We start from the raw sequence: 12,150 nt of genomic DNA on the forward strand, positions 1-12,150 counted from the left end.
TAAATCATTTTTAACAGATGGGTCACAGATTTGGTTGTAGTTTATAACTGCTAAGCTTACTGAGTATCGGCCCCCTGAGCAATCCTTTTTTTTTTAAGCTGCTACTTTACAGTTGGTGTGTGTGTGTGTGTGTGTGTGTGTGTGTGTGTGTGTGTGTGTGTGTGTGTGTGTGTGTGTGTGTGTGTGTGTGTGTGTGTGTGTGTGTGTGTGTGTGTGTGTGTGTGTGTGTACTATCTTGGCTGGGGTAGGGTACTGTGCTCACCCTCGTGTCTTTCAGAGGTGTAATAATGGTGCTCTATATGTACAGTGCATGTATCTAATCTTGCCAGATGACAGTTTGCTCTGGGCGACTAGAAAGTCTCAATTCTGGATACATTAACTCACTAGCTCATATCCTCCTTGTGTCTACAGTATTTGTCAAGATGTAACCTGTCAAAATGTAACCTGTCAACGTATTTTTTGTTGTGTCCCTTAATTTATTTTTATACTACCCTTTGACAGTTATGAGTTTCTGAGAGCTCTGATACCACTCAGTGACACAGAAAGAACGGGAGAAAGGGACAAAGACAGATCGAAGGTCGACAAGAGAGGACAAACTGAAAAGAGGGATATGCTGAGGTGAAAGAGAAGGCGAGGGAGAAAGAGAAAGACAAGGAGGCAAAGAGAGAGAGACAAACAGACCAAACCTAATTTAGCCATATGTGATCCTATCTCCACAGCAACTCTTAGTGTTTTGCAGGGAACAGTCTGTGAGCTTTGGCACTGGCTAACTCTTCTCCCCCCATACACCCCCTCCTAACTACCATCTCTGAAAAGATAGAGGAGACAGATAGAGAGGGGAAAGAGAAAGTGAAAGGGAGACAGGGATAAAGCAGCAAGGTAGAGGAATATGGCGAGAGAGGGTGAAAGAATAAAAGAGAGAGAGAGAGAGAGAGAGAGAGAGAGAGAGAGAGAGAGAGAGAGAGAGAGAGGTGATGAAGTGAGCAGAGACCTGAGAGAGACCAGAGGGACATTCCTGGGCCAGCTGTGGGTTGGAGGGGGAATTCTGACTGAATCCCTGACAAATAAAATAAGACAGGGGCTATTTCAGTATTCCAGAGAAAAACCCGCTGGCACATCAGATCGGAATGAGGGACGGATAGTCAGAAGCAGCAGCCAAGCTAATGAGAGAACCAGCAGCCTGGACAGTCCTCTATGGCAGACACTTGCCAGACCCTGACCACAGGACCAGAATGGTTAACTGTTAACTGCCCCTCCCTCGTCTTATCGACCACATCGAAACACAGAGACCAGCTCAATACCCTGGCGACACACACATTCCTCAGACAGTCTCCCCTTTACCAGAGAGACAGGTGGTGAACTGTTTAATAAATACAGGATTTGATGGAGGGAGGCAGTGAGGGAGGGGAGAGTCAAAGGGCAGGCTAGACTGTAAACACAGCAGTAGAAAGCAGCCATAACATGGCTACTGCTCTACTAGCACAATATGACTCCTCCATCTCCCTGTTAATGACTCACTGATTCAATTGAGCTGTTGTTGAATAGGTCCAACGCCCTGCTGTCCTGGGCAGACTGACTGCACATGGTTCACCATATTAAGTCTTAAGGCTTAACCATTACTTCTGCAAAGTTCTATGGTCATTGGTTCAAAGGGTAAAGGTCACTCTCTCTGAGTCTGCACCACACTGGGTAATGTTCATTGTGTCACAAGGGCAGACAACCATATGTAAAAATGTCTTGACAAAAAGTTCATAGTTCAAGGCAAAGTTCACTGTGTGGACACTAAACAAAGAGGTCATGAACTTTTAATAGGAGAGGGAGGACCCATTCATATGAAAATTAGGGATTTGGCAAAGAGGGCTTCTATTTTGAAAGACAGTTTATGGATTATAAAAGAAACCTCCATGATTTTGCTTTTTCACAGTGATATTAAATTTGCCCTTTAGAAAATAACTGTAGCTTTGTGTTGCAGCCTTGGAGTTGTATAATGATATGCCAAAGATGCCACCCTTGGCACCCAGACTCATGTCTACACACCCTTATAACCACTCTTACAGGAGCTGTCAGCAGGTCCAAATCCATGGACAGATGAGGGTTAGTCAGCAGAATGGGCCAACGTTCTAGCGATCTCCATTGGTCGGTCAGGAAGGGGCATGTGTTCCAATGTGTGTATGCTGTCAGTTGATGTTCACACCTCCTCATCTCCCAGCCAAGAACAGCGCAGGTCAACACTGCACCTGCCGCAGAGAAGTTAATAAAGGAGTGTGTGTGTGTGTGTGTGTGTGTGTGTGTGTGTGCTTCTCTGTCCTCCAAAGTCTTTGCTTCCATATGTACCATCAGCTCCAGGTACACATCCTGTTTCCAGTATGTTCAGTGGGACCCTTAAACCCAAAGGGCACACACACACACACACACACACACACACACACACACACACACACACACACACACACACACACACACACACACACACACACACACACACACACACACACTCTCTCTCTCTCTCTCACTCTCACTGGCAGCAGCAGGCCCACATCCTGGAGCTGAAACAACAGGGCGAAAAGAGTGAAGCAGGCCAGAGGGAAGCTCACCCTGCCTGTGGTGCTGGGCCATTGTGTCAGTGTTTACCCCCATGGATTCCTGCCCACCACAACACTCACACATGTCATTGTTCCAGCTCGCACTCGCTCACGCCTCCTTCTACAACACACCCTAGTGACAGGGAGTGTGTCTCTGTGTGTGTTAATGTCTGTTAATATGTGTGTGTGTGTGTGTGTGTGTGTGTGTGTGTGTCTGTATGTACAGTAGGAGGGGTTGAGCTAACTGCCACTGGCACAGAGGTGCGGAATGACCCATCTGGTAGAATGCCAGTACAGTACATCATTCACTGTCTGGGTAGATTATTTGTCAGTATGCGTTTATGTACTTTTGCCTTGACATGCACAAACAAATAAGAGAGGATGTGTCTGTACAGTGTACGTCTTCAACGGCTGAATTTTTACAGGACATACATGAATCACGCACAGGCATACAGTATTTCGAAGAATATCAAAAACAGCATTAAAAATAGGCCTTTTATGTAGTCTGTTCATTGATAGTATCTCCCCCCCCACACACACATTTGCGGATGCAGGGTGGTTGAGGTTGTGTTTTGTTTTGTGCATCCCCGTTGGAGGAGAGCTGGCTCATAATGGATTCCTCTCACAGTCCTGCAGCCGCTCTGAGACTGCAGAGGCAGATCAACCACAGCCTTCAAAGCCCTCTTTGTGGCACGCGGCGTGGCGCGGCAGAGCAGCGGGGGGTTTCCGGCGAGCTGCACTCCGATCGGACCGTCGCAGAGACCGAAAGATGATGGCGGCCATGTGTGTCAGGACCCACCACATCACAGCCAGCCTCCGGCTTCCGCCGCAGCAAAGTGTCATCTGCTCCCAACAGCCCACAATCTCAGTCACCCCCCCCACCCCCCCGTCCGCCCCGCTGTCGCCCAACATCCCTTCTTCCTTCCTCCTCTCCCCCCCCCGCCCCCCCCCAACCACACACACATGAGAGGGTAGAGAAAGGGGAGACTATCAATGAAGGAGGAATCCCACATCCTGCAGCTTGTGTCTACTGTCCTCATTCGGTGACCTTTTTGTGAAAGCGCTGTCAAACAAATGCTGCAGTATATCATCACTTAGAGCAGAAAAAAGATGACACTAGTTGGTGCTTGTTTCATACCACACACATATGTTAATGTGTAGCCTACAAGGAAGTCAATTGTTGAACAGTCAAACGGCGGTACACACTGAGTCAATGCTGCCTTCACTCCACAGTGAATGTAAACTCTCCAGAGCCACTTCCCATGGTGGAGTAACTCATGAGAGATGACAGGACATGGGAGCCCACAGAAACCACATCCACTGCCCTGATCCTCCTCTAGCCTGCTCATCCCTGTCCTCTGCCTCTTCTCCACTACACATGCATTCATCTGCACATACACTATTACCCGCATATCACTCTTACAGCAGGAATGACGCAAAAACATTTGCATTGCGTTTCCCCCGAAAATGTGGTCACCTCTACCGAACCGTTCTGGAACGTTGTGTGGATATTGAATGAAACATTATGGAAACAGGCTTAGTGCAGCACAGCCACAGAGCAACAGTCTCTTTTCCATATCCCACATCACTGATGGAAATGATTAAACATATCTGAGTGTAATTCCACCCCCCTCGGTCTGGCTCTTAAAATAGTGTAATGGAGAGGGAGGCTGGGCCTAGGCTGAGGCGCGGGCGGATGTCTGAATTCTTCTGATTGGAGCAGCAGCTTGTTATTAGGCTGATGCCGGGTTTGTGACCACATGGGTATGCAGGCCATGTGGGGGAGAGGAGCATGGCATCACTCACACAGGGGCCTCTCTCTCTCTCTCTCTCTCTCTCTCTTTCTCTCTTTCTCTCTTTCTCTCTCTCTCTCTCTCTCTCTCTCTCTCTCTCTCTCTCTCTCTCTCTCTCTCTCTCTCTCTCTCTCTCTCTCTCTCTCTGTCAGAGCAAAGCCTGTGGGTTCAGCCCTATTGACTTCAGAGACATTCCTTACAGTATGTTCGTAGGTACAATATACACACAAGGGGATAGACACTTAATTACTTACACACAAACAGAAATGTACTAGGAAGTGTCACGTTCGACTAAAAGATAGGAATACATACGGCCAACAAAGGATGCCTCAGTGGGTCCCCTCATTTCAACTTCAATTACTTGCTCCTCTGACTTTATAGAGATAGCTTATTTGAAACATCTGTGCAATCCCACCAGCCATAACATTGAGTGACTTGTACTGTAGCTTGTGTCAGATGTATCATGTTAATAACCCACACACGTCTGGCACTGGACATACACTCCAGTCACTTTTCCAGTGGAGGCTGGCCTGGAAATGAGGCGTGAACAGCTGTATCATTTCTATGGAAGCAGAGGTTATGCTGAGTGTGTATGTTAGAACTTCCAGACTGTCATTTGGACCTCTGGTCAAAGACAAGGCAAACGTCTACACAAGAGGAGGAAAATACACCTACAGTAAGGAATTGGTGCTGCAGCGAGCTGAAACCAAAGTCAATTGGGGTAACAGACAAGTAACTTTCGAAAACACAGACATTCAGCTGTCTCCCTGAGGTTAACCAGACAAGACAAAAAGCTTACCACAACCACAATTCAGACATTTTCTTCAAACACTGTTACACACAGACAAACAAAGTGAATATTGTACAGAGTGCTCTTAAAACATCCAAAGACCCATGAGAGTAAAACACTGTACATTAGTAGTGGTAGCTTGTTTGGCCATATATACAGTACATAAATCCAAACTAGCAAGTTCTCAGTGTGAAAATACTGACACAGGGATACAAATATATTGAGGTCCATAAAAATGACTAACAACAACACTGCAACCGGCAGTATATCACTCCAAGCAAGGGTCTCCACTTGACCTCTGAATAGGGCTATTCAGGACCCCTAAACAACAAACAAAATATTTGTCTTTGTCGTTTTCCAGTGGGTTAAAGCACTCTGTGTGTACAGTAGATCAGAATGAACTGACAGCCCAAGCCCTGAGAGACTATAATTGATGTATGAAAACTGCCTCCTGCATCATATGACCAAGGAAGATCATAACTGTGGAGGAACTGTAAACACACAGACAAAGGGGTGAAACAGAAGATAATCTAATTTGGAGATCCTGTGACGATCTGTTGGAACCCAGGGGCCCTAAGGATATTTGGTGCCCCCCCCCCCCCCCTTCCTGCAGATCATAAGGCCAGAAACAGCTCCTTCCATGGCCCGTGACCTTAGGGCCTCTTGTCCTCTTACAGAGACCATCTCCAGTATCATGAATTGATCACATGCTCAACCACGTACTGATGATAGCACGGCACAACTTAAGTGACGGCCTTCTTCTTCTAACAGTTGTTGGTCACAATCAGTTCATCGTCCAACATCACTCTCGTCTTTCTAACATTGAGTCCAATCGAACAACAAACAGTGGAAAAACTCCTCTGAGGACCAGACAGCTGATTCAAACAGATGAGGACATAGATAAAGGTATTGCATCAGCACAGTGGAAAATGACTCATAACGCCTGCTAGATATTAAACAATTACAATTCTGCACTTATAATGAGCAAATCATGTTGATGGAATCTCCACAGACTCATCTTGTTTTTCCTCCAATGTGATATCCGCATACCGTTTTTACTGAGCCCTGGTTGGTGGTTCACTGTAATCATCTGACTCCCTGGGATCTCTACCTCACACAGTTTCCACTGAGGCACAGCGTCACCCCCTCAACGTTCATTTGGCTGATTTATGAACGCATTTAATGGAACAAATGCATTTTGGAGAAGGGTTTTCAAGTTAATTTGAACTGTCATTAAAACTGTTGTTTTTTTATTCTCAGATTTAACTGAATGTCAATAGGAGGACTGGATAATGAAACGGAAAAATAGAATGGGGAATGTAAATAGCGGTGTAAGCCAAAAATGAATAGTAAAAAAGTCAACCTTGTCAAAATCAATTACACAGACAGGCGTGGAACTTAATCTGACCAAATGCACTCACAGGGAAAGATTTGATGGTGTCATACCCATGACACCCAATCACAGTGAGATTCTGACCTCTGTGTTACTCGGCCAAATCCCTCAGCCAAGCACTGTTAGGAGATCCAGTTGGGTCCAGAGTTGGCCCACAGGCCCAGAATAGGCCTGTGTGGCTGCTGCCTTCCTTACCCTGCCCAAGCCGCAGCCCTGGCTCAGGCCCAGGTCCAGCCAGTACCCCAGAGTGCAACCCCTGCTCCAACCCCTGCTCCAGCCCCAGCTCCTTCACCAGGCCCTGTAGACCATGTCCAAATTCCCATCCCAACCTCTACACCTACACTTACTTACCCAAACATGCCCTAACCCCAGCTCCATGCACCTAGTAGCAGCCCCAGGGCCGGCCCCAGAGCTCCCAGCGCTCCCACCCTAAACCCTGCAGCCCCTATAGCCGCTAGAACACCTCCCCACCCTGCCCCTGGTGTGTTTGGCTTGGCTCAGCCTGATCCGAGGGAACAGCCGTTAATCTGAGAGAGAACTTTGAAAACGTCTCCTTTTAATTATCTGAGAATTCTGACAGGGTTGCATAATGGATTCCAAATGCAGAGCACGGGGTGGGAGCGGGTACAGGCCAGGGGTGGAGGAGAAGGAGGAGGTGGCTGTGGTAGTAGCAGGGGCCGGGGGAGTAAGGAGATACTGCTCCATCTCTGGGCCTGACCCCTGGCTGCCCCTACACACGTGTGCCTGCTGCAGATTAAGACCAGATTGACTGGGTTAACCTGGGCTGAGACTGAGTGACAGAATAACAGACTGACTAATGGAATCACACAGAGCCCAAGAGAGTTATCTGGTCCCCAGGGACTGGCTCTCAGGTCTGATGATAGCTTATACGCTCCAGAGATCTTTAACTACATACTGATATTGATAGTGCGGCACCTCCGTACAGAAAGGGAGGGCAGCTCATGGCCAAAGAGGTCATGGCTGGTGTGGTTCAAACAAGGAGTTTGATTTTTTTTACATTTACATTTATGGCATTTAGCAGACGCTTTTATCCAAAGCGACTTATAACAAATACATTTGTCGAAGTAAGTGAATCATCTATCCATCAGTCATCATAAGAAAAAGTAATCTATGATTTCTCTGTACTCCTCTGACACGCACAGACACACACACAGACACACAGAGACACACGCACGCACGCACGCACGCACGCACGCACGCACACACACACACACACATACACACATACACACACACACACACACACACACACACACACACACACACACACACACACACACAGAGACACAGACACAGACACAGACACAGACACAGACACACACTCCTACAGTCCCTACCACGCCACCAGATCCCTAACATTCATCATCATAGAAATAGTTATTAAGAGTCAGAATCGTAATTCTTTATCTCCCGTCCGCCTCTATTTCCAAGACACGTGGAGGTCTAGACGGAAAGATAGAGAGATCAAAAAGCCACAGACGGCTTAGCAGCAAAGCAGAAATAATGGAGTAAAAAAAAAAAGCAAAACATCATCCCGCCATTATGAGATCTCTCTCTCTCTATCATGCACGCACGCACACACACACACGCACACACACAGTACACACACACACACCACAGGACCACCCCTGAGAGCTGACTCGACCCTGTCCCCTGCTGCTCTGTGTTGGCATGTGTCCAGAGCAAACTAGGTCTCTAGGAAATAATAGAGGCCTGAGCCTCGCTGTACTCCACAGGCGCCGAGGGGGCGGTAAGGCAGGGCAGGCAGCCGGTGGTCAGCCGCTGGGCCAATGCTGGGAAGGGTGTCACACTGTCCCTGGGCTCACATCAGGGCCAAACACTACCGAGCGCCAGGGTTCAACAGAGGAGGGCAAAGGTCGAGTGGAAGGGACACCCCTGCGATGGAGCGAGCGGCTGGCCCGGCTGGCCCGGCTGGCTGAGTTGTCATGGATGAGCTCATTTTGGCCCCTCTCCAGACAGAGCCGAGCTGAGCCAGGGCCCTGAAGTCTGAGCTGTCCCCATGAAGTCACCCCGCAAGCATGGAGCACCACAGCGCAGGGCCAGCGTCACGTAACAACACAGACTCCACAAACACACACACAGACAGACAGATAGACAAAGGCCCTCTTCAGATTACAGCTCAGCTCAGCAGAGAGGAGAGGAGAGGGGGCTCGGCTCAGATCATCTGATGTCCACCCAAGGCTGCCGAAAATAAGAGCAGGAGAAAAACCCCAAAAAAACTGTTACAAAATAAGGTGAGGTCATTAAACCACAAACTGGCACTGGGTGAGACAGGCCCGACCAAGAATTTCTGTCACTGCCCCGGATGCAATCAGATACCCACAAGCCCAAGGAAGTGCCAGGAAGGGCCAGCTATTTTCAGGTCTGAGTGATACTCTGGCACCAAATGATGTGGGTTGAATTGGCCTGTAGCGGAAGGCCTGAGGACTAAAAGAGGCAAATAACATTGGATCATGATAGCTGAAGAAAATGTGACGGCAGAGGGGGAGGAGATGTAGAAAGTAGTCTGTCAAGGCTAATTTTAGTCTTATCGTATCTGCTACTACTCGGCTGTTGTAGAAACATTTTTTATTTATCTTCCGGTGAAACTCTGAGTACCTTGATGACCTCCCGACGATGGTGAGCACCATGTCACTCTGAACAGTCCCCTCAACATTTCAACAGACAGATACAAACAGAGACACTTCCCAGAAGTCCTTGAAGCACCCTTCGAAGAGTTCACAATATCAGATCAACCCAAACAGTACAGCTGGCCAACAACCTCCCCAACTAAGAGATAACACAAGAGCATCCTTCCCTTCCGCTCCAGAGGCCACACACACACACACGCATGCACGCACGCACGCACGCACGCACGCACAGCATCATGTGAGAGGAATCTGGGAGGTGCTGGAGCTGATAGCGGTGGTCAGACTCCTCCAGTGCACCAGCGATAAGAGAGAAAAGTTAATTAGGTTCTGTCTCCTCTTTAACAAGGCCAGTCACTTGTCAGCCAATAGAAAACAACAACAACATGGATATCAACAGAGCTGACAGACCTCACTCCAGCCATTAAGCAATTCTCTTATGAGTCAACAATGTGATTAGTTAGACAAGACGGGTGGAGAGTTAGACCCAAAGCAGTCTTTGTGTTCTGAGGAAGGAGGACATTATGTCCATGACTGAATGGGAGCAAACTCTGGAGTAATGGGCAAGGTTAGACATTTCCAGACATACAGTATAGAGGCTACCTCATGCCTCTGAACATTTTCTTACTCAGGTCATAACCAGAATCTGACCTGCTAACTCAATTAGCCAAATAATCTATAAGCGTCCCTGTGCAGACGCGATATAAAAACACACTGCCCATTAACCTGTGGTCTATAAAGGCACACAGCTTAGCAATTAGCCCACATTCCCAAAGCCATACAGCTGCCTCCATCCCAAAATTACTATAATTCCAAACAACAACGTGGTAATTTCCTAGGCAGGGAGCGCATGCCTGGCAAACTGTTGATTACGGCTTTTTGGAAACTTATAAAGAGTGTGGTTTCCTGGAGAGAGGCCGCATCAGCTGTCATAATCATAATTATAGCATCTCTTCTATTTGTATCATAATCATGTAATTACCGTATCTCTGCTATTTCTATAAATCATATAATTACATTATTCAGCTAAATTCTACTTGAACTTTTCCTTTTACAATTTCCTACTTTTTCCTAACGGATTGAAAAATTAATAACACTCCCACATTTTTTTTATTTTTCCCCTTTGGCATCTGGCCTCAATGTTTCTCAGTACCAAAGATTAGCTACGGGTGATTTACTGTGGGCTCCAATATGGTGAGCAACAAAAAGCATGTGCACATATGAAGGCCTTGGAAATCTAAACACACATACCATGTCTGAGTACATACAGTGCTACCCCACTCACATAAACATAGCAGAAGGGGAAGTTAAGGCAACATAAACATAACAGAGATTATACTGCACACATAAAAAAAAACCTCTCTCAAACAAAGCAGCAATCATAAAGACGTCACTCACTGACCCTGCCCCAAATTTCTTTCACTTCCATCTCTCCCCTCACTCCTTGCATAGGAGAAGAGACAAAATGTGACTCATATCTGCTATACTAACCAATCACACTCCATCCCTTTTAAGGACAGTGGTGGCATTGTGATGCATTATCAGTGAAGTAGATGCAGAATAGGGCATTATGGCCCCCCATTATTATCAGGCTCCATTTAGAGGGCACTAATAGCCTCAGTTATGGAGAAGGTCCTGTAATAGCTGGCCCACAGCAGCTCTCCTCTATAAACGCTGGGTAATTAGAGGCTGTTCTGTGCTAACGAACCTGGGCCTATTACTCTAACGACCCTGAGGTGCCATGTCTCCTGCGCCAGGTGTTAGAGCATACACAGGAAATCCCAGCAGGACCAACATCTGGGGGTAATCAGACGCCCTCGACGGCTACAACACAGGCCACACGTGGGCCGTGGTCTGAGGTCTTCTCACTACAGGGCCAAGTTCATTACTCAACATGTTCTCTTCAGCTTTACTGGTACCACGAGAACAATATGATACATTATGCGACTCAAAAGGTACTGTGGTTTGTGTATGTGAATGACAAACGCTCAATATCTACCTACACCGTTGAAAAACAGAACATTGGTATCATGAAGGTTATATATGGTGTCATCTACAATGAATGACATCATTATATCCAATGTTATTCAACAATGTATTGATGTAGTCCTTCTCAGAGCATCAATGTGGCCATATACGAAAGATGTTTAAAAAGTATGAGAGCCAACTATGTATTTCCTATTACAGTGGAACACATAACAGTGATTGTCCATCCACCACAGTCTGACCATTGATAATGAGAGGGAAATGGGTTTGATTATCCATGCTTTTGTTGTCTTGATTACAATCTATGGATCATATGAATGGAATTAGAACCTCTCTCTTGGTAACAATAAGTCCTCTGAGAGAGAGGGAGCAAGCCTGTGGGCCTACTCTGTTTCTCTTAAACACACACAAGCCTGCACATTGTCCTCCGACAAGCAACAAGCCCACTGAGATGACGCAGGAGAAAATAAAACAAAGATATGAAAATAAACCATAATCAAAATCATGAGGTTTGGAAGTTCCCTGTAATACTGCCACACTGCTCTGTGTGTGTGTGTGTGTGTGTGTGTGTGTGTGTGTGTGTGTGTTACTATTCTGAACACTAATAAACCAGAGTTCACCAGTCTGGACCAGATAAAACTGCTGCCCATGTAGTTCCAATGGAATCATGTAATGTGTAAACACAAAGAAAAATGTTTATGTGCTATTCATACAACTATTCTCATGATATAATCTCGAGTCTCTCCTATACTGTCAAATGTCAATGTAATACACAAACCATACCCCATGGTTCAAAGTGTGATAACGTGTGCTAAATATGGACACTCAAATCCATTAATTTATTTTAATAAATACAATCATGGACAGATTTGACTTTATTAAAACACTATTACTCTGACCACTCCATAATATGGGAATCGGGTAAATCTCTATGGGC

Source organism: Argentina silus (genome assembly GCF_951799395.1).
Source record: "Argentina silus genome assembly, chromosome: 9".
Lineage (NCBI taxonomy): Eukaryota > Metazoa > Chordata > Actinopteri > Argentiniformes > Argentinidae > Argentina > Argentina silus.